At 37.1% G+C, this 19514-nt stretch overlaps 1 long non-coding RNA gene across 3 annotated transcripts in view; it reads left to right on the plus strand.

Moving 5' to 3' along the window:
• The window catches only part of LOC149919717 (uncharacterized), a 138374-nt gene that overhangs the window by 23503 nt on the left and 95357 nt on the right, over window positions 1-19514 (plus strand). For all 3 annotated transcript variants that reach the window (XR_016469687.1, XR_016469688.1, XR_016469689.1), the window contains exon 2: window positions 11426-11500. This is a non-coding gene — a long non-coding RNA (uncharacterized LOC149919717). The remainder of the gene's footprint in view (window positions 1-11425; window positions 11501-19514) is intronic.

Genomic DNA, 19514 nt, shown 5'->3' on the forward strand with positions numbered 1-19514 from the left:
TTTTCCATGTCCTTTTGCAGTGCTTTTCCCCATGTATGTTATGAGATGTCTCTGTCCCTGCGCTTTGCATGCCCATTTGTGCCTTTCCTTGCTTTTTGCCGTTACCTGTTTGCTCATTCCCTGTGCTGCTTGACTTTCTTCCTTTCCCAGCAACTCTATCCAGTGTGTTGGTCTCTCTCAGAGTCACTCTGTAGTTATTCTCTGTACCTCTCAATAATCTTTTGTGTCAATGAAGTTCTGTTAACAGCCTGTTTTTCCTCTATAATGGTAAAGAATTGTGATACCTCTTTGTCAGGGCTACACCCAGTTTGCCACCTTTCCCTTTGCATTTCTTGAAGGCAAAGCCATTTTCTTCTTCCAGGAATATGGAGAGAGACTCACTTTCTATAACGGTATCTTCAATTAAGAAGTTTGCATGTAAAGACAGGATGCATTTGAAAATTGCAGAAATATCAACGAAAATAAATGCACATAATCACTTGCTGCTGCAGTAAAGAAATCATTGTTAGGACAGTCCATGAAGCCTGCTATAAGGTGTAAGTCCTACAAAGCATAGGACTGTTATCTCCACCAGTGTATGACTCTACATGAAAACCAGAGGTGTTGTAATAGCAGAATTCATTCATCTTTCCTTCCTCTTTTTATGAAGTGGAACAAAACTCACTGAAAGGGTTGGTAAATTGCATATTACATCCTGAATTTACCGTCACTGAAGCAATAATGGTGATAAATGGAGGAAGATAGGAAAATTAGAGAAACTGTAATGACTTTCAGATCCTCTTGAGCTTCTTTCTCACTGAGAACATGTGTCCCTGTCAAAACCTGCCAGAGAGGAGTAGAAAAATCTATTAAATTGCTGTCTCTCTTCAGGCAGTGAAATGTCCCATCAATACTTAGTGAGATTAGAGTAGTATCACAGAAACATGAACTCTACTTTACTGAGCAGGCTTTCCAATATGTAGGTTAAAATAGCTTTGTTTGCTGATGTGAAATTATACTGATGAATATACCCTATGTACATGGACACTCAAACAAAGGTCTCTGGCTTTTTTTTGTTTTTATTTTTTTTTAATAAATTATATTTTTTAAAGTGTGTTTGAGCTATGTGTGTAACAATGATTACTTTCACTGCCTTAAGCACATCTAAGAATTAGTAAGATTCTTTGGGAGTATTATATTACTAAATTACATGAAGTTTGCTTCAGACTGCAGTTTTGTCCCCTTTCCATAATTGGTAGGTCTGTTCTTACTCTTTCTTCAGAGCAGGGAAGTTCTGTGTTTGTAATTGTGCTCTCAACCTGGGGCCACCTGTGCTATGGGACTGCTGGACTGTAGAAGCAGAGTCTTTTAGTTGCACTACGTGGGCTGTCAGAGCTCCATGGGCTGGTCCTGTCAGTCACTTTGAGCCTGAGGAAATCCTTTAGCAGGACTTTAACAATGATGCTGAATTCTTTCTACTTAACTTTGTATCATAAAACATACAGTCTTGCTCCTATTGAAAAAGCAGCTGAAGTTCATTTTGTTAGATGGTTGTTGTGAGCTTAGCATCCTATCAGTTAACTTAATCCCTCAGCACAGCTTGAAGGAACAATATCTAACTTCTTGCAGCAAGTAGATATTTCCATAATGCAGCAAAATGAGAGGAAAATGACAATGGGGAGTTCAGTATTCCTATTTTTGTCACCCATTTGAGGTGATGAAACCAGGAGTGGATCAACTTTGTTGAACTCTTCCATTTTACTGGGTAAAAATGAAGTAAAAAATCTATTGGATATTGTGGTTTTATGTATGTATAGTGGTGTGTGAATGTGTGGAGTATTTATTTTGTAATAGTTTGTAAGCTTCACCTAAAAACACAATCTAAGTATCTGTGGAATAGTAATCCTTATTCTGACTTCTAATAAAAATAGTCAATATATTTAAAGTATTTTCAAGGAGCTTATTTGTTCTCTCGGTTTAGTGTGGTGGGTCAAATTCTTACCCATTCATGGGTAGGCAGTTGAGGCACTATTGAACTGATAGCCTTTGCATAGCTGTCACTCACTCATTTTAGAATGATGTTAACACTTCCCCATTTTGGGTCTTTTAGAAGAATAATACTGATACAACACTTAATAAGTCATAATGTGCAAATAGTAACTGAAAATAATACTGATGCTGTATTTTTCTACCACATAGAAAAGCCAGGAGTATTATTATTTTGATCCCAAAGTCATTACATGTCCAGACATACTCTAGTGAGTTAAAAATTATTCCTGAACATGCAACATATCTAGTAAATATACATCTTTATACTTTATTGGAGGTTAGATGAACTCTACCTTGATCTTCCATTTTGCTGCCTTTGGCTTTTCTATTTAACGCAGACTACAAGATTTACTGTTTGCTCCCAGGCTGTTACCATCTGTTTGGTGACAGTGTTCTGGCCATGTCTGTCTTCCCTTCTGCAATGTGATCCTTCCATTTATGTCCGTGAACCTGAGGTTCCCTTGTTAACAAAAAGGGTGTTTTCTGATAGAAGATAAATCCAGAGTAATCATAAAAATCAATTCAAATTGTCATGAGAAATCGTTGCCGTATTTAATTTTATAATTTCAATTTGTTTATACTATCTACAATGTAGGCTTTCTTAGTGGCTTTCTAGACTTAAAAAGTCAAGTGAAAAATCAAGGAAACAAGCAAATTCTGGTGCATCTGTTTTTTGTGTTTGCAGTTAATATGAAATAAAAAAAAATGTGGGCAAGATATGTTTATTACTTTATGATGGAAAAAATATTTTTTGCAGATATGATGGTGATTAAAGGTATAATTCTGCATTTTTCAATTAAATGCATTGGCATAAAGACTTGTCACAAAATCTAAATATACAGACTCACAGCAAAGAACACTGAGGAAACCTAATTCCATTCACTCTAACGTCACAATAATAGGGTGTTTGGTAAAAATCTTACAGTTACATATGAACTTTTGGGACCGTTATTTAATTGTGCTAATGTGTCTGATGGACCCATCCCCATATGAAAGATTCTGTTCTTGATATTAGAAAGAATTCTATTGACTGTTAGGATTTGAGGAGGAAGGCAAGAGAGGGTTGGAATATAACAACAACAAAAACCACTCATTAGTTTGATTTCTGAATACTGGGAAACAATGCAGTTCCATGTGCTGATTTCTGTGAAGTTGATTTTCCTGTCACTTCCATAATAGGCCTGCTACGTTTTTGAGGTTTCATTCATCTTTGTCTGCAGTGTGCCCTGGCGTTGACAATGTATTTCCAGTTTCTGCTAGGAAAAACTCTGCTTCTTATTGAGGTATTCGTTGGCTTATTGCAGCTGGTCACTGTGTGGCTTTGAGTTCTTTGTTTTGTATGTGTGTGTGAGCTGTTTTGTTGCTTTTTCCCTTTTTCCTCTCTCCGTATTTTTATCCAGTTTTACAGCATGTCTGGCACCCAGATTTTGGATCCATACTTTCTTTTGTCCTCAACAGACAATATTTTTCCATTTGTGAAAGAACACTTCTGGTACTTAGGATGCATGTATGTAATTTGCTACAGCCTTGCATATACAACAAAGATTCCTTGCTTCAAAGTTTGTCTTTAATCAAAGTCTGGCACAGCAGAATTACTTATATCTCAATGATTGTTGGGCATGTTGTTATGATCTTGCCAGAGTGTCTGTCAGAATCTTACCTGGCATTTTCCAAGCCTTCATTAGAAATTAATTCAGTAACCACAGAATCTGGAAGTACATATGTCTTTGTCTCATGTTTATACTTCCCCTTCATGTTGCATGAAGTGATGTTTGCCAGATGGCACTGTGAAAAGCAATGATTTTACAGTATTGATAGAATCTCAGTCTTTCATTCTGCTGTTCCCATTAATCTGAATTTACTTATGTACTTATTTCCTGTTGTCTTCTCTGTGAATAACAAAAACTGCCACATGCAGTCTTAAAATGCGGCCATTTATGATGTAGTATTGCAGTCACCTGGATGAGAAATTTATGTTCTTTTCAGAAGCTCTTTTCACAACAATTCTATCAAGTAAATGTAACACAACTTCAACTAACTTGGAGGGGGGAGACAGCACAAAAACAAAACCATGTAAAATTGCTTGACTTATTATTATGTTTGTAAATTAGTTGATTGATCTTGGTTTGACTCCAAGCTTCATTGAAGGGGCACAGATTTTATTGTACCAATTTGGAAGAATGCTTTTCCTGATGGACCTCACATGTGACGCACTGTAGTTATAATGTTTGGTGTGTCTCTATTTTAATCCTTCATTTACTATGAATCTATTTGTAGCCTTAATTCCTCAATAAGGAAAACCCTGCAAAAAACTCATACGTGTGAGAGTAGTATTTCTTTTCATCACTGTCAGAAGTAGTTTGTGTAACTACTCTAAAGGTCATTTAAAAGCAATTTAATCTTCAAACTTTGCACAGCTTTGTCTTGTTCTTCAAGCTGGAATTGTATTGTGTTCTACTGTTGTTTTGTTTGCTTGTTTTGAATAGTTCCATTGATGGAATTTGTCTTCTGTAAACTTACCTTTGCTTGCAGAAGTATTACATGTATTACATGTATATATTGTATTATTATCATGAACTGCAAAGTCAGTTGCTATCTTAAAATAACCACATGTAGAGAAATACTGAAAGAAAATACTACTGTTTGTGTGCAGTCTACTATGGAGTGAGTCTGAAATAGGATTAGAACTAGAAATGCATTGATTTTGGTCAATATGTTAAGATATGCATTACTATAGAGGCATGTCTGTAGAAATCCAAAGCCCCAGAGACCCAAGGAAAAATATGGAGCAAAGAAAACTCATTTATGGTAGAGGAGAATCAGGTTGGAGAAGCTAATGGGGTTGACAGATTGCACTCAAAAGTATTGTGGTGTCTGGGTGATGTCATTGCAAGACAATTCTTGATTATCTTTGAAAAATTAAGGTAAATTGAGAGGTTTCTAAAGGCTGTAATAATGCAAACACCATTCCTATTTTCAAGAAAGCTGAGAAGGAAGATCTGTAGTTCCAAGGGGAACTACAGACCAGTCAGCCTCATCTGGTCCCTCAGAAGATGATGGAGCAAATAATCCTGGAAACCAGTTCCAGAAACATAAAGGACAAGGTTATTGTAAGTAGTCAGCATGAATTTATGAAGTGGAAATCTTACTTAACCAACTGGATAGCTTTCTACAATGAGGTTTGATGGATGGAGGGAGAGAATGGATACTGTTTACCTTGACTCTAGTAAGGCCTTTGACATTGTTTCCCATATTATCCTAATGGATAAGAGGATGAAGTATGGGTTAGATAATTAGACAGGTGGATTGAGAATTGACTAAATGGCTGGGCTGATAAAACTATGACAAGTGACATTAAGTCTACCTTGTGGCACATCGCCAGTGGTGTACCTCAGGGGTCAATGCTGGTGCTGATACCATTTAACATCTTCATTAGTGATCTAGATGATGGGGCATCGAACTCTTCAAGTTTATGAATGACTAAACTGGGAAGAGAGTCTGCATGCCAGATGATTGTGCCACAATTCAGAGAGATCTGGACATGCTGAAGAAATGCAGAGAGAAGAATCTCAATAAGTTCAACATGAAGAAATACAGAATCCTGCACATGGGGAAGAATGATTCCATGTACCAGTACATGCTGGAGCCAATTGTCTGGAAAGAAGTTTGCAGAACTGGGAACCTGTTTGACACTAAGTTGGCCATGATCCAGGAACACTGTTGCAGCAAAGTAGGTTAATATCACCCTTGGCTGTGTCAAGGAAAGCACCGCCAGCAGGTTGAGGAAGGGATCCTTCTTCTCTGCTTTGCCCTACCATACAAGAGAATGCATGAAATTTCATCTGAAAACAAGAAAATATTTTGCTCTTGTGAGAGCTGTCAAAAACTCTAGTTGGAGGCCTGTAACTAGTGGTGTTACCCAGAGGTTGATGCTGGGTCCAGTCTTGTTCAATATCTTAATCAATGACCTAGATGAAGGGATAGAGTTCACCCTAAGCAAGTTTACAGTTGATATAAAGTTGGGAGGAGTGGCTGACAGACCTGAAGACTGTGCTACCATTCAACAAGACCTGGATAAACTGGAGAGTTGGGCAGGGAGGAACCTGATGAGATTTAACAAGAGCTAGTGTCAAGTCTTGCACCTGGGGAGGAATAACCGCATGCATCAGTCCAGGTTAGAGGAGGACTGTTGGATAGGAGCTCTGCAGAGATGGACCTGGATGTTCTGGTGGACAACAAGTAGATCATGAGCCAGCAATGTGCCCTTGTGGCAAAGAAGGCTGATAGTATCCTGGGGCGCATTAAAAATAGCAGGTTGAGGGAGGTGATCCTCCCCCTCTACTCTACTATGTGAGGCCACGTTTAGACTACTGTGTCCAGTTCTGGGCTTCCCAGTTCAAAAAAGACAGATATCTCCTAGAAGAAATCCAGTGGAGGGCCACAAAGATGATAAAGAACCTGGAGCGTCTCCTTTATGAGGAAAGGCTGAGTAACCTGGGTCTGTTCATCCTGGGGAAGAGTGAGAGAGGATCTGATAAATGTTTATAAATAAGTGAAGGAAGGCTCTTCTTGGAGATGCATGACGATAGGGCAATGAGCAATGGCCTAAACTAAGATGTAGAAAGTTCTGTAGTAACATGTGGAAGAACTTTACAGTAAGATGATGGAGCACTGGAACAGGTTACCCAGAGGGATTGTGGAGTCTCCTTCTATAGAAATACTGAAGATCTGTCCGGATGCATATCTGTGTGACCTATTGTAGGGTACCTACTTTAGTAGAGTTGTTGAACTGAGGTCCCTTCCAACCCCTGTGATTCTGTGAAGCTGGAAGAGGCTGTGATTCTACAAGAATGGTTGTAGAATCTCTATCTGTTGAAATGGTCAAAACCTGACTCAGTCCTGGGTAAGCTGTCCATACTTGAACAGGGTTGGACAGCATTTATGGTAACTTTAGCATAGTCTTAGAGTTGTGTGTTTTCTTACTTATGGGTAGGAAGGAAAAAAAAAGATAAACATTTTTTTGCATTTTTCTCTTTTCCTTTGCATTAAAGTTTACCTATTGTTCTGGTTGTTCTGACACTAACAGTCTGTCTTTTGCTTCCTTTCCCCCTTGCCCCAGGTGTTTTCTGCTTTAGTTAATGAGCTATGTATCAATTTCATTTTGTTACTATCCCAGCTCATTTTGATCTTAGAACTGCACCAAGTAGATTTAAAGAGGTGTTAAAGAGGATTGGTAAATAAACCCTACCTTTGAATCAAAATGCATCCTTTCAGGTGTCCATAATTTCATTGCCAATGAAGCCTTATTATCAGAGTCTGCTGGGAACACATTCTAACCTAAACAAATGTGCTTTCTCTTAGCAGCATTTTCTTAGTGGATGTAGCCCAGCAACTGAACTTTGCAGACTGTGTATCAGAACTGGGATATATTTCAGCTATATTCAATAAATGTTAATGGCAGTTAACTAATTGCACGAAAAATATAACCTGAAATTGTGAGGAAATAAAAGTTACCATTTCTGTTTCTGCTTTTTTTTTTTTTTTTTTTTCATTAACTTGTTGATATTTTAAAAGGGAAAGTGATGCCATTTGACTTCAGTTTAATTATTCAAATCCACAGTTCTTCTAGAACTCGTTATAAATGATTGCAAAAAAAACCAAACCAAAACAAAAAACCAGTATGCATATTTGAAAGCAGTTGTAGTCAAAAAGGCTCATAAGATAACTTTTATTTTTTCAAAATAATTCTATTTTCCCAAACTGTAGCATTTGAATAAACATTAAACGGGTTGAGAAAGTTGAAAATCATGTTCACATTCTTCCAGCCTGATGTGAATTATACATCCAGCACTTACGTTCTTACGCTGCTCTTATTGACCTTGACAGCAATTACAGAGGTCATATTTCTCTATGGGGAACTGGAGTCTGAACAATTTATCTATTATATTAGAAGCAAAGAAACTTCACTTCTTGTACCCACACACAACTAGGAGTCTTGATTTTTAAAGTAAAACATTCTATGACCACTGCAAGTGAGAACATTGTATGCGTATTTAATTCTTTCAAGTACCATGAAAAAGAACACCTGAGTCTGGATGTTGTTTGTTTGGTTTTTTTTTAATAAAAAAATGCTCTGTGAATGTGTATCTTGTTGAAGTCTGCCGTGTCTACTCAGGGATGGATTACCAAGAGCCTTTTTTTATTTGTGTGTACCAAGAACAGTGTTTTGTCATATGCTGTGTCATGTGCAGTAGTCTTTAGTGCACTGGGAATAGATAAACAGCTATGCATGTAATCAGTCCTACAGAGAAGTAGGCAAGATATATGCCTAGAAGAGCAGCAACACTGAGTATTTGATATCTGCTTTTAGTCAAGTATGATTGTAGTTCAGTATATGTTTCTTTTAATATGGATTCTTTAGTGGTAATGTGTGGTAAAGCTAGGACCAGCTGGGATTATGTCACAGTACTTTTACAATATATATGACTTTTGTTGTTGAACATACATTTTCAATATACAGATAAATTTAAAAATAATAAGCTATTACCAACCCTTTAAACTCAATAATTAGCATGATGTACATGGCCCGTTTACTTATTAAGTTGTTATTTGGCTTAGGTGCTATTTTGATGATATAGACTCACATTTTCTCTTCATCTCTTTCCCTATTTCACACTTCAATTGAAGTGACTTATTCTGTCCTTTTTACACTGGCAATATGATGATAAGAAATTGTGATGTGCTTTAGACAGGCTGCTTCCAGCTCATTTTTGTGGAAGAATGGTTTGGGACTGCTTTGGATGTTGAAGTAAGAGTTTTCTTTAGATCAGGTGAAAGCAAATAGAGCTTTACTTTTCCTTCAACTGTTGTAATCAGAGTATCTCCATTGCCAAGGGGGAATAGCTATCCAGTACAGTTTCCATAGCAGCAAGTTGAACCAGTAATGATTTTTTTCAGTGCCGTGTGTCTAATTGTAGAAGGTGAAATTCAAAATGCATGAAGAGCATTTCCTTCCCCTTTCTATAGAGCTCTTTGTATAGTTTCTTTCTTGAGAAATGTCCAGACTTTTGCTTATTAAATGTATTGAAGGCTGCAGGCAGTTCTCTCTTACTTTCAGGACATTTTTGAATATTCTATCAAAAGGATTTTAGATAGTAATGGACATCTTTTGTCAGACTTATGTACTGATTAGGTTTTCTCCTATATTTTTTTTTTTAAATTTTCGATTTTTAAGTAAAAGCATGACTAAGAGAAATGAGAATTTTTCTTTGGGGAGATTTTTCTTTTGGGAGATTTCACTTGCAGTTGAAATAAGGAAGACTCTACTCCATTGAGAAAATGTTTTGGGGTTCTTTTTTTAAAATTAAGATATCCTGTGTAGAGCTGGTAACCTGTAGGAAATACAGGGATGAACAGATAAGTCCCACACTCAAGCAGTTCAGAGAATATTCTTCATGAAGATGCCAACTGGGATGATTCGAGAGCTATCCGATGACAGCCAGGATTCAGCTGCCAACTGCACAAAAGTTTTTATAAAGTTTGTGAAGCACCAGAAATTCATAAGGGATCTCTTCAGTTATTCTGGAGACCTGAGGATCATAGTGCCACTAGCAGCCCTATGGTTTATTCATGATACATAGATGTTTCAGTTTGTCAAGGAGTACCAAATGGATATCGGATTTTTTTGCCATTACAAGTAATTTTGTTTGGCAGCTATAATGGCTAATAACTTTAGCTTTCAATTTATGTTGACCTGTCTGGAGACAACATTTATTTTCTTTCATGAAAAAGAAGTAAGATATAGGCTAGCACATTCTGATTAACTTTGTGCTAAAGAATGACTACAAGTGGTGGTGATTCTTAGAGTTATTAGTAAAGAAAAAAATTATTGCATCTGTCATGTTCTGTATGGTATAGCATCCAAAGAGATCATTTAGAGTCTGCTTCATCTTAATGTTTTATACTGAAAATAATTCATTAGCCTGCAAATATTCCAGGAGTTTGTACAAAGTTGTTATAGTCCATGTATTTTTTATGACTGATAATAGTGTAAGTATTTATGTAGGGTTTCATTCAGATGTAATATCATTTTAGTATAAACTGTTAAGCTCTTATTATTGAAAGTCAATATTTAAGAATTTGATTTAGATATGATTTAATTTTACAAGATACATACCTTTAACAAATATGAAAGTATTCCTTCAGTCTGTATTTTTCACCTGTAAATTGAGTACAAGTTCATTCTCACCTGGAAGAAAGAAGAGCCGCCTTTATTTGGGCTTGGCTTTCTCACAGTGCTTTGCATGGGGTTTCAACTGAGTGCTTTTTGACAGCTCAAGCTTGTCATTCCTAACCAAAACGTTTTGGTTTAGAGGTCGAATTCAGTGAAATATCAAAACTTTGAGTGAATGTAGACTTCTTGTATATTCACCCTCTGTGCTGAATTTAAATAGTCCTCTGTTATTTTTAAATGTTAGTATTGTTTAACTTTCTGAATGTGGTATCAGGTCCAAGTTAAAAATAAACAGTTGCCAAAATGTTCGGTAGCAGAGGAAGGAAGCAAGCTGTCTATAGCAAATTGGTTCTGTCACTGTCACAAGCAGATTGACCAGTCCCTAAATGTTGTCTTTTGTTCGAGTCCATTGACTGTGAACAACTCTAACTTTGGTCCAAGATTTATTGCCACAGGTAGCTTTTTTTCACAGTAGACTTTTAATCTCTTAGATCAAGTTTGAATTACAATATTTCCCGGACTGTTTTAAGTTTTGAACTTTCAGCTTCAGAGTTGTTTTTAAGTAACTACTTTCAACATATCATTATTTAAAAATACTTCAAGCTTTGTGTAACCTGTGCTAATCTTCAAATGGGCTTCAGGCATGGTTTTATCCAACTAACTCTTCATTGAATATCTACACTTAATTCTGTACAGAACATATACACACATTCATAAAATTATGTTAACAGTTATAGAAAAATAACTTTGTTATAGATTTCTAAGCATATTTTCCATGTTTTTTTGTATGGGATTATTTTCATTTACATGACAGATGGGCATATTGGCTAGAAAATTTTTATTAAGTAGTATACAAAAATATGTGGCAATATACAGTGCCAAGATGGTTTGGCATAATGCTTCCGACAATGTGCTTCAGAAATATGCAGACTTAAGTCTTCCATTCAGATCTCAGTGTTTAACTGGCTCAGCCTAAATGAGGTCGCCATATTTTTTTGCCCTTCTTATCACAGAACAAACCAAAAGATAAATTGCACACAAGAGCAATGTGACGGATAGGATGGCATTAAAAGTATTTGTGTGTCCAAATATTGCAAATGTAGATGCTGATGGGATTTTTTCTCTCTCTCCCTCTTTTTTTTTTTTTTTAATGCTTTGCTTTAGGACTGGTCAAGTGCCTGAATTGGATTACCATCTGGAACATAAGCATGCAGTGTCCAGATCTCACCTTGATGACAGGTATGTGGCATATCCTTTGTACTGATAAGAGAAAATACATGTTTTAGTGCTGTACCCAGTTTTTTAGAGTATATGCAACATGCCATAGCGTTTTTTTCCCATAAAGGTGTTTTTCATTATTAGCTTGATCCAGCAGGCTTCTTGCTGAAAAGACCTCTGCAGTTTTACCCAGAGGTTATCAGTAACGTTGGATTGAATGACCTTTCTTATAGTTGCTAGATTTACGTGTTATGTCTGAAACTATTCCTTCTAAGACATTATAATTTGTCTTTTAAAATCTTCTAATATTTAGTTATTTAGAAAGATGAGAAAATCTAGTTTTTTGTTTTTATTTTTAAGTTTAAGAAAAGTAATTTAGTAAAACCAAGGTAGGAAACTGAAAGGAAGGGAAGGTGCCTTCCTAGAGAAAAAGGAGTAATGTACAAATTTGAGTAAATATAAATATGAAATAGCTGAGGGAAGCTTCTAACATTTAGGCTTGTGCCTGTATTATAGAAATAGATTGTTCCATTCTTTTTGACTTTACTGTAGAATTCATGGCTTGTTCTGCCTTTTCCCTAATTATGCATTAGCTTTTGATGGGATGGAAATGAAGTATGAGATCTTTCTTTTTTTTTAAGGCCTCATTTAACAAATATTTCTCACACAAATTAATATAATTTTTTTTGTAATATGTGAGTTTTGTTTTTTTTTTTAGGCCATTCGGTTCATTTGCTCTGTAAAGAAGAAATAAAACATCTTTTTCATAAGCTACATTTTTACTTCTTATCCTCCTCTAGTTGATTTTTCTATGAGTATCCATTTCTAAAATTATGTGCTTGAACAGCAAACTGAACAAATATGGTGATCATCCTAGGGTACATATGGAGCCTTTTTCAAACCTTTCTATTTTGTTCTTCATTTTTACACTAGTTGAAGATTTTTTAAAAATTAATGCTAAAAGTATATAAATCATTTGATAAAAGGTTACCCACCCTTATTACTGGAAGTGATCTTCATACTCTGAGTGCTCCATTAAGTGCAATATTTAAAAATATATTTTATATATATATTTTTTAAGATTTTTCAAGAAAGCCAGGGTCTGTGGTTGGAAAAGCCAGATTTCAGAATCTAACCAGCTCAGAACGAATGTAGCTCTTCACTGTGACCCTGCAGTCTTCCAGGAAAAATGGATCAAAATAGGAACAGAAAACCCCAGACTTTTGTCGTATATGGTTTTAGCCATCTGAAAGCTTTGTGCCTTTCCCTTGGAAGTCAGAGGAAGCAGTGAATCATGCTATCTTAAAATCAGTGCCCCCAGTAGGGAGAATCAGTTTGATTCTGGAATGACTGGCTTCAGAAAGAGGTAGAATGAAATTCTTAGAACAGATGTCCAGCTTTTTTGACTGATGCAGGTAACTGAGGTGAATGCCTCTTTGAATGTTTTTAAGTTCAAGATCTCAGTTATGCTTTCCCTTCATTGTTTTCATAGAGATTATCATTTTATTAAAGTATTTCTATTTATATTATATAATCTGAAAACAATATCCTGTCATATTTATTCCGTCCTATGTTCTCCTCCTTATTCTCATATTTTTGCTGTTCCCTTGGTTTATACCTACTCATTTTTTCCAGCTGAAGGAATAGTAGCAATAGGAATACAGATTTACTTGAACTCCCAAATTTGCATGTGTAGGCTTCGTAGATAAAAGCAAATGTTTAGACATATTTAACACACTGAGAGTGCATAGTTTTCTTTGTGATATAATTCATATTGGTTGTAGCTTAGTGGTATGTATTAAACCTTGAAGTGTGGACAGTTGTATTCAAAATGTTACTGCAAGCCTTAACTTATTTTCTAGTTACATTCATAGCATGTTGTTGCATTAATAGTATTAATTGCTAGTCAGTATGTGTATTTTCATCATGTGATTACACGATCATGTGCTGATTCAAATGCCTAAATAAACTGTTACTCTTATCTAAAAGAAGAAAGGAAGAATTTTTTACAAAAGTAGAACAAGTACCATCTTGGTCTATAAGTGGTGTTATGGGTAATAAAGTCGATAGTATATGATTCTTCTTACTTGAGTAAATCAGGGAGCATTGTCACCTCCTTTTGTTCATGTTTTTTGCGTTGTTTGGGATTTTAACTTGGTAACCAAGACATCAACAAGGGTTTAAAATACAACACACATCTGTTTGCAATTGCCTGATTTGATGGTGGATTTCCTGGAGAGTTATGGTAATATAAAGAATTGTGAGAGGATTAGAAGATTGTTGAAATTTCCAGTTAGCCTTCTCTTAGTGTGCTTTCTTTTGGATTCATGCGATCACTTGCATTAAGGCCAGCTGTTTTTAAAATACTCACAGGAACATATATCTTATAACTTTTCTGAGTTATAAGAGTTTTTTGTGATGACTCTGAATGTCCATAACTCACATTTTTAGCATTAAACGATCAACATATAGGAAGACTCCCTAGGTTAGCTAACTAGCTATAACATGGAAATGGATTAGCTTTTTTGACTGCAGCATAAATAATGTAACAACAACTTACAATTAATTACACATTTCAGCACTATAAACTTGAAGAGATGTAGCTAATAGATTGCAGCACTGCTTGTTGACCTAGTGAACGTATCAGGAGTGTTGACACATAAGGACCAGTAAACTGATAAATTAAAGATTATTTGCTTTCTCTCAACCTCTGGTCATTTACTCAGCAACCCAGACATCACCTGTCTGCAGCTGTTGCTGCTGGATACTGCTTGTCTAGGATAGCTGTGTTGGTTGTAGTTTTTTGGTTTTGATGATTTTTTGTCTTGTTTTCTTCTTCAAAAGAGACTGAAAGATATTCCTGATGGACTTTTTTCAGGCTGTTGATTACATCTGATTGCAAGTACTAGGATAACAGCAATGATAATGATTCTATTGCTTGTTTGAGGGAATCTCTGCTGTACCTAATGGTGGTGATCTCAAAAACATCAGACAATTTTGTTATGGCCAATGATAAAATAATAAATAATAATAGAAGGAATAAAAAATACATGCAAGCATGAGTGTTGCAAAGTCACCCTCCTATTCCTTTTTCAGATACATTTTCCAGGGTCTTCTGCTGGTGTATTCCCATGTTCCTTCCCCCACCACCTGGTTCTCACTCTTTTATAATGTTTCCTTTTCCAAGGAGCTTTTATTTTTATTTTTATTTTTTTTCTGTACATTCATAATTGTCTCCTTGTCTTGTTCTTGTTTCCTTGTTTACATTCTTTCCCTGTTTGTGAGACCTTTAACTCATTCTCTTGTCAAAATTAGCTCCCCATTTTTTCCCCTCTTTAATGAACTCCAAGCCATTTGTTCAGTCCAGGAGCCTAAAGCCCATAACCATATATATTACACAGTGATGGCCATTGGTGGTTAAGAGTTTGTAATGAGACGGGAGGGTCAGTTTCCTGGGTTAGTGAAGAGAATTAGCAATGTTCCGAAACTGCAACTTTTGTTGGAAGAGAATGTGAGAGAGGCTTCTGATTGTTTACTCAGGTGGTACATGCTTCCCACTTTGAGATTTTTCTATCCCATCTGTGGAAAAGGTATCACCGGCTGTATTCTCAAGGGACTAGGTAAGCACATATAAAATAATTCAGCAATTAGATACAAAACTGCTGTCTCGAGATGGAAGTGAATCTAATAGAAAAGTAGTCTTAGTTAAATAATAGAGATGTGTAGCCACTTCCTCAAAATATGTATTGTTGAAATTGCTGTACATACTTGATCAGTAAAAAAGTGCAACATGTGCTAACTTAACAGCAGTGCTGATGCAAAACATATCAGAAAGTAGGTCTCTTACCAGACAAATTCCTGGAAAAGCAGTGGTTGATTTTAAGTTAAAATAAGTTAAAAATCAAGAAATTCAATATCAAAAAAGTTTTTAGGGTGTATTTGTTGTTGTGTTTTTTTTTTTTTAATGGTGGAATATTTGCTAAATTATGCTGTAGCATAAATTTAAAAACTTAACATGAATGAAATTGGAGACTGATTTAAGTCATGTAAAATGTGATGCATACACTTGTCACAAATTTAAAAGATATATCTCTGTATTAAAATAACTGATAGCATAAAGCAAAGGTTGTGTTGGTGATTCCAGCAAGTAAACCATTGTAACTGTTAAAACTTCCTTGCCCCAGTGTAAGCATAAATAGGGTAATAGGCATCATTCTCAAGGAGCACTTCAGTCTTTAATTCAATCTTCTAGATGACCAGAATTTTTAAAAACAAAGATGTTTATTTTTGGTGTGAAAGTATGATGTTATACATGCGGTTTAGGAAATATTGTCTCTGGTGCTTAGGAAGCTCCAGATAAGAGTATTTTTTTGCCACTAGTATTAGGGTGTGTTATAAGTGCTTTGTGTAATGTCCACCAGATATAGGGTGGCCACCTTTCTGAAAGTGCTTCTCCTTGCCATAATGTAATGTCATAGAATCTGTTCATAATGTTTTATACTCAGTTTTACCTGCTTTTTTAACATCATGCTGCACTGACTGAATGACTCCCATAAGCATATTTTGAGAATTTGCTTCAAGGTTTTTCCAGTGTGATTTGTTCAGTATATATTGTAGTCCTTCATTAAATGTCTGGAGGAAGTACGTTTCTTATCTGGGGCTTTAGTAAACGGGCTCCTTGAATTACATTTCAAACAACTTAGAGAATTATGGTGGAGTTTGTAGGGGGTTCATATAATGAGTTTGTGAGGACTGAGAGAAATTCTGTTTACCACTTTGATGAAGGTAGAGTTGACTGGCTTCTTCCTGTATTTCATTTTCATTGTAATCTCCTCTCTGAAATAAGAAACTACACATAGGCCCTCTGAACTGAAATTAGGATGAATTTCACACTGAACAAATAAATGAGACAGTGTTGTCATTTTCAAATGACAAAGTTGGGTTAATGATACTTTAGACTTGATAATACTTCTGCCTTCAACCTAGAGCATTGGAGGACAGTGCTGCATGCACCAACATGCATTATTTTTCTATTTCTTTTCTTTTAAGCTCCTCTCTTTGATGAGATACTCCTATCTTGTGACAGAAGGGTGGCTTATGGAAAAGTGATGGGGAGGGACCACAGTGCTAATCCACAGTAGAAGTCTATTTTTCCTAGTAGAATTCCTCTGAAAGCTTGGTCCCAGTTGATGCAACCACAATACATGCTGCTGTGCAGTGCTGCAGTCTCTCTGCAACTTCTACCCACCCATGTTTTCATGTGGATTTAGGGAATGATAACAGTGCCTGGCAGTGTAGTCGTGTGTTATATAGGTGTAATTGCAGAGAAGAGATTGCTGAGAGCCATTTCCATGTGTCTTACTCTCAGTGGACATGTTCTGAGCATTTTATACTTCAAAGAGGAATTTCAGGTTTCTTAATCATATCAACTATTTTGTCTCTCCTTACGTTAGCGAGACGTTAGTTACATAACCTCGTGGGAATCTCCGCTTCATGATGTATTGTATTAAAACCTCCTGCAAACACAAATTATCTTGTAGTAAGACAGCAGCAGTGGAAGGAGGGAATTAGAAAACAGATTTGTGGGTTTGTTGTGGTTTATCTCGGCAGGCATCTAAGCACTACACGGTTGTTCATTCACTTTGCAGTGCCACTGAGAGAATTAGGAAAAAAAGCCAACAAAGTAGAACTTGTGGGTTGAGATAAAAGCTATTTAGTAAGACAGAAAAGGAAAAGAAAAGGAGAATAACAATAAGAATAATGTAACACATATCTTCAAAACAAGTAATGCAAAATGCAGTTTCTCGCCATCTGCCAATGGATGCCCAGCAAGTCTCTGAGCAGCAGCTGGCTCCTCACTAACTCCTCACAGTTTTTGAATGTTTTTTTTTTGCATGATGTCATATGTTATGGAATATGCCTTTGACCAGTTCAGGTCAACTGTCCTGCTTATGTCCCCCCCCAGCTCCTTTTGGTCCCCCAGCCCCTTGCTGGCTAGACAGTATGAAAAGTTGAAATGTCCTTGGCTCTGCGCAGTCACCGCTGAACAACAACTAAAACATGAGTGAGATATACATGCTGTTTACCAGGACAGAGTACAAGCTTGAAAAGTGTGCCCACGTGAACATGATGAGGTTCAACAAGTCCACGTGCAAGGTATAGCACTTGGTTCAAGCAATCCCAGACAAGTGTACAGACTGGAAGAAATTACTGAGAGCAGACTTGTGGGGTTTTCAGGGGTTCTGGTGGATGAAAAGCTGGATATGAGCCAGCAGTGTGTACTTGCAGCCTGGAAGGCCAACTGTATCCTGGGCTGCACCAAAAAAGAAATGGCCATTAGGGAGAGGGAGGTGATTGTTTCCTCTGGTCTGCCCTCGTGACCTGCAGTTCTGTGTCCAGGCCTGGTGGCTCCAACACAAAGGATGTGGAGCTCTTGGAGCAGGTCCAGAGGAGGGCCACAAAGATGATCAGAATATTGGAGGACCTCTCCTACAAAGAAGGATTGAGGGTGTTGGGCTTGTTCAGCCTGGAGAAAAGAAAGCTTCAGGGAAATTTCAGCATATCCTTCCAACATCTAAAAGAAGCTTACAAGCAGGAGGGAGACCAACTTTTGACATGGGCAGTTACTGATGAAATGAGGGGGAGTGGTTTTAAACTAAAAGAAAGGAGGTTAAGGTAGATATTAGTAGGAAGTTTTTTACTTAGACGAGTGGTGAGATACTTAAGCAGGTTACCCAGAGAAGCTGTGGATGCTCCATCCCTGGAAGCATTCATAGCCGGTTTGGATGAGGCCCTGGGCAGCCTGAACTCATTAGTGGTTGGCAACTCTGCCCATGGCTGGGGAGATGGGCAGTGTTGATGCCCATCTAGATGATCTTTAAGGATCCTCCCAACCCAAGCTATTCTGTAAATAATATTATCTCACTAATGATTTTTTCCTGTTAGTAAATAAAATACAATTTTGGAGCATGAGTCTTCTTTTGATAGTATTTGTTCTTACATTCTTCAGTGTTTGCATACTTTGCCTAAGCAGGTCAGCAATAGTTGTAGTAGTCAGTTGAAAAAGAAACCAAAACTACCTCTTTTGGCATTGGATTTTAACTCTTCAAGAAAGAAATGGTGTGTATTTTGCTATACCTTTCTTTCTCACCTGCTTTTTCAGTCATACTGTGACAAGCAGGGAGGTAATCATCCTCCCGTACTCAGCACTTGTGAGGCTACACCTCAGGTATTGTGTGCAGAGGTTGTAAGGCCTCTCACTACAAGAAAGGCATTGAGACTCTGGAACGTGTCCAGAGAAGGGCAACAAAACTAGTGAGGGGTCTGGAGCACAAGTCTTATGAAGAGTGGCTGAGGGAACTGGAATTGTTTATCTGGAGAAGAGGAGGCTCAGATGAAACCTCACTGCACTCTACAACTGCCTGAAGGGAGGTTGTGTTGAGGAGGGGTTTGGCCTCTTCTCCCAGGCAACAAACAGGACCCAAGGAAATGGTCACAAGTTATACCAGAGGAGGTTTAGATAAGACTAAGGACAAACTTTTTCTCTCAGAGAGTGGTCAGGCACTGCAATGTCCTGCCGAGGGAGGTGGTGGAGCCGCTGTCCCTGGCAGTGTTCAAGAGGTGTCTGGACAAGGAGCTGTGAGGTTTAGTAGCTTGTGGTAGCAATGGTAGTGGGAGGGCAGTTGGACTAGATGATCTTGTAGGTCCTTTCCAACCTTGTGATTCTATGATTTTATGAATTAACTGTAGGAAAAAATACTGCAGTGACCACATTAATGCACAGTGTTCCTAGATAACTACAGAGCAATTCCAAATCTGACACATGCTGCAATGAAAAGGATGCTTAGGATGGACCCTGCTTTGTATGCCATGCTGTGTGCCTCTCTGGTCACAGTTTCTATCTGCACTGACTTAGTTGTTGTCTATCAGAAGCTGGTATATCTGAGAATCGGTCTCACAAGTTTGTGCATTTGGTTTTGTGCCCATTTCAGCTACCAGAGAGCCACAACGTGAGATGAGAAGATCTTGGAGCTTG

This window comes from Phasianus colchicus, chromosome 1 (assembly GCF_987193195.1).
Source record: "Phasianus colchicus chromosome 1, bPhaCol1.hap1.1, whole genome shotgun sequence".
In the NCBI taxonomy this organism is placed as follows: Eukaryota; Metazoa; Chordata; class Aves; order Galliformes; family Phasianidae; genus Phasianus; species Phasianus colchicus.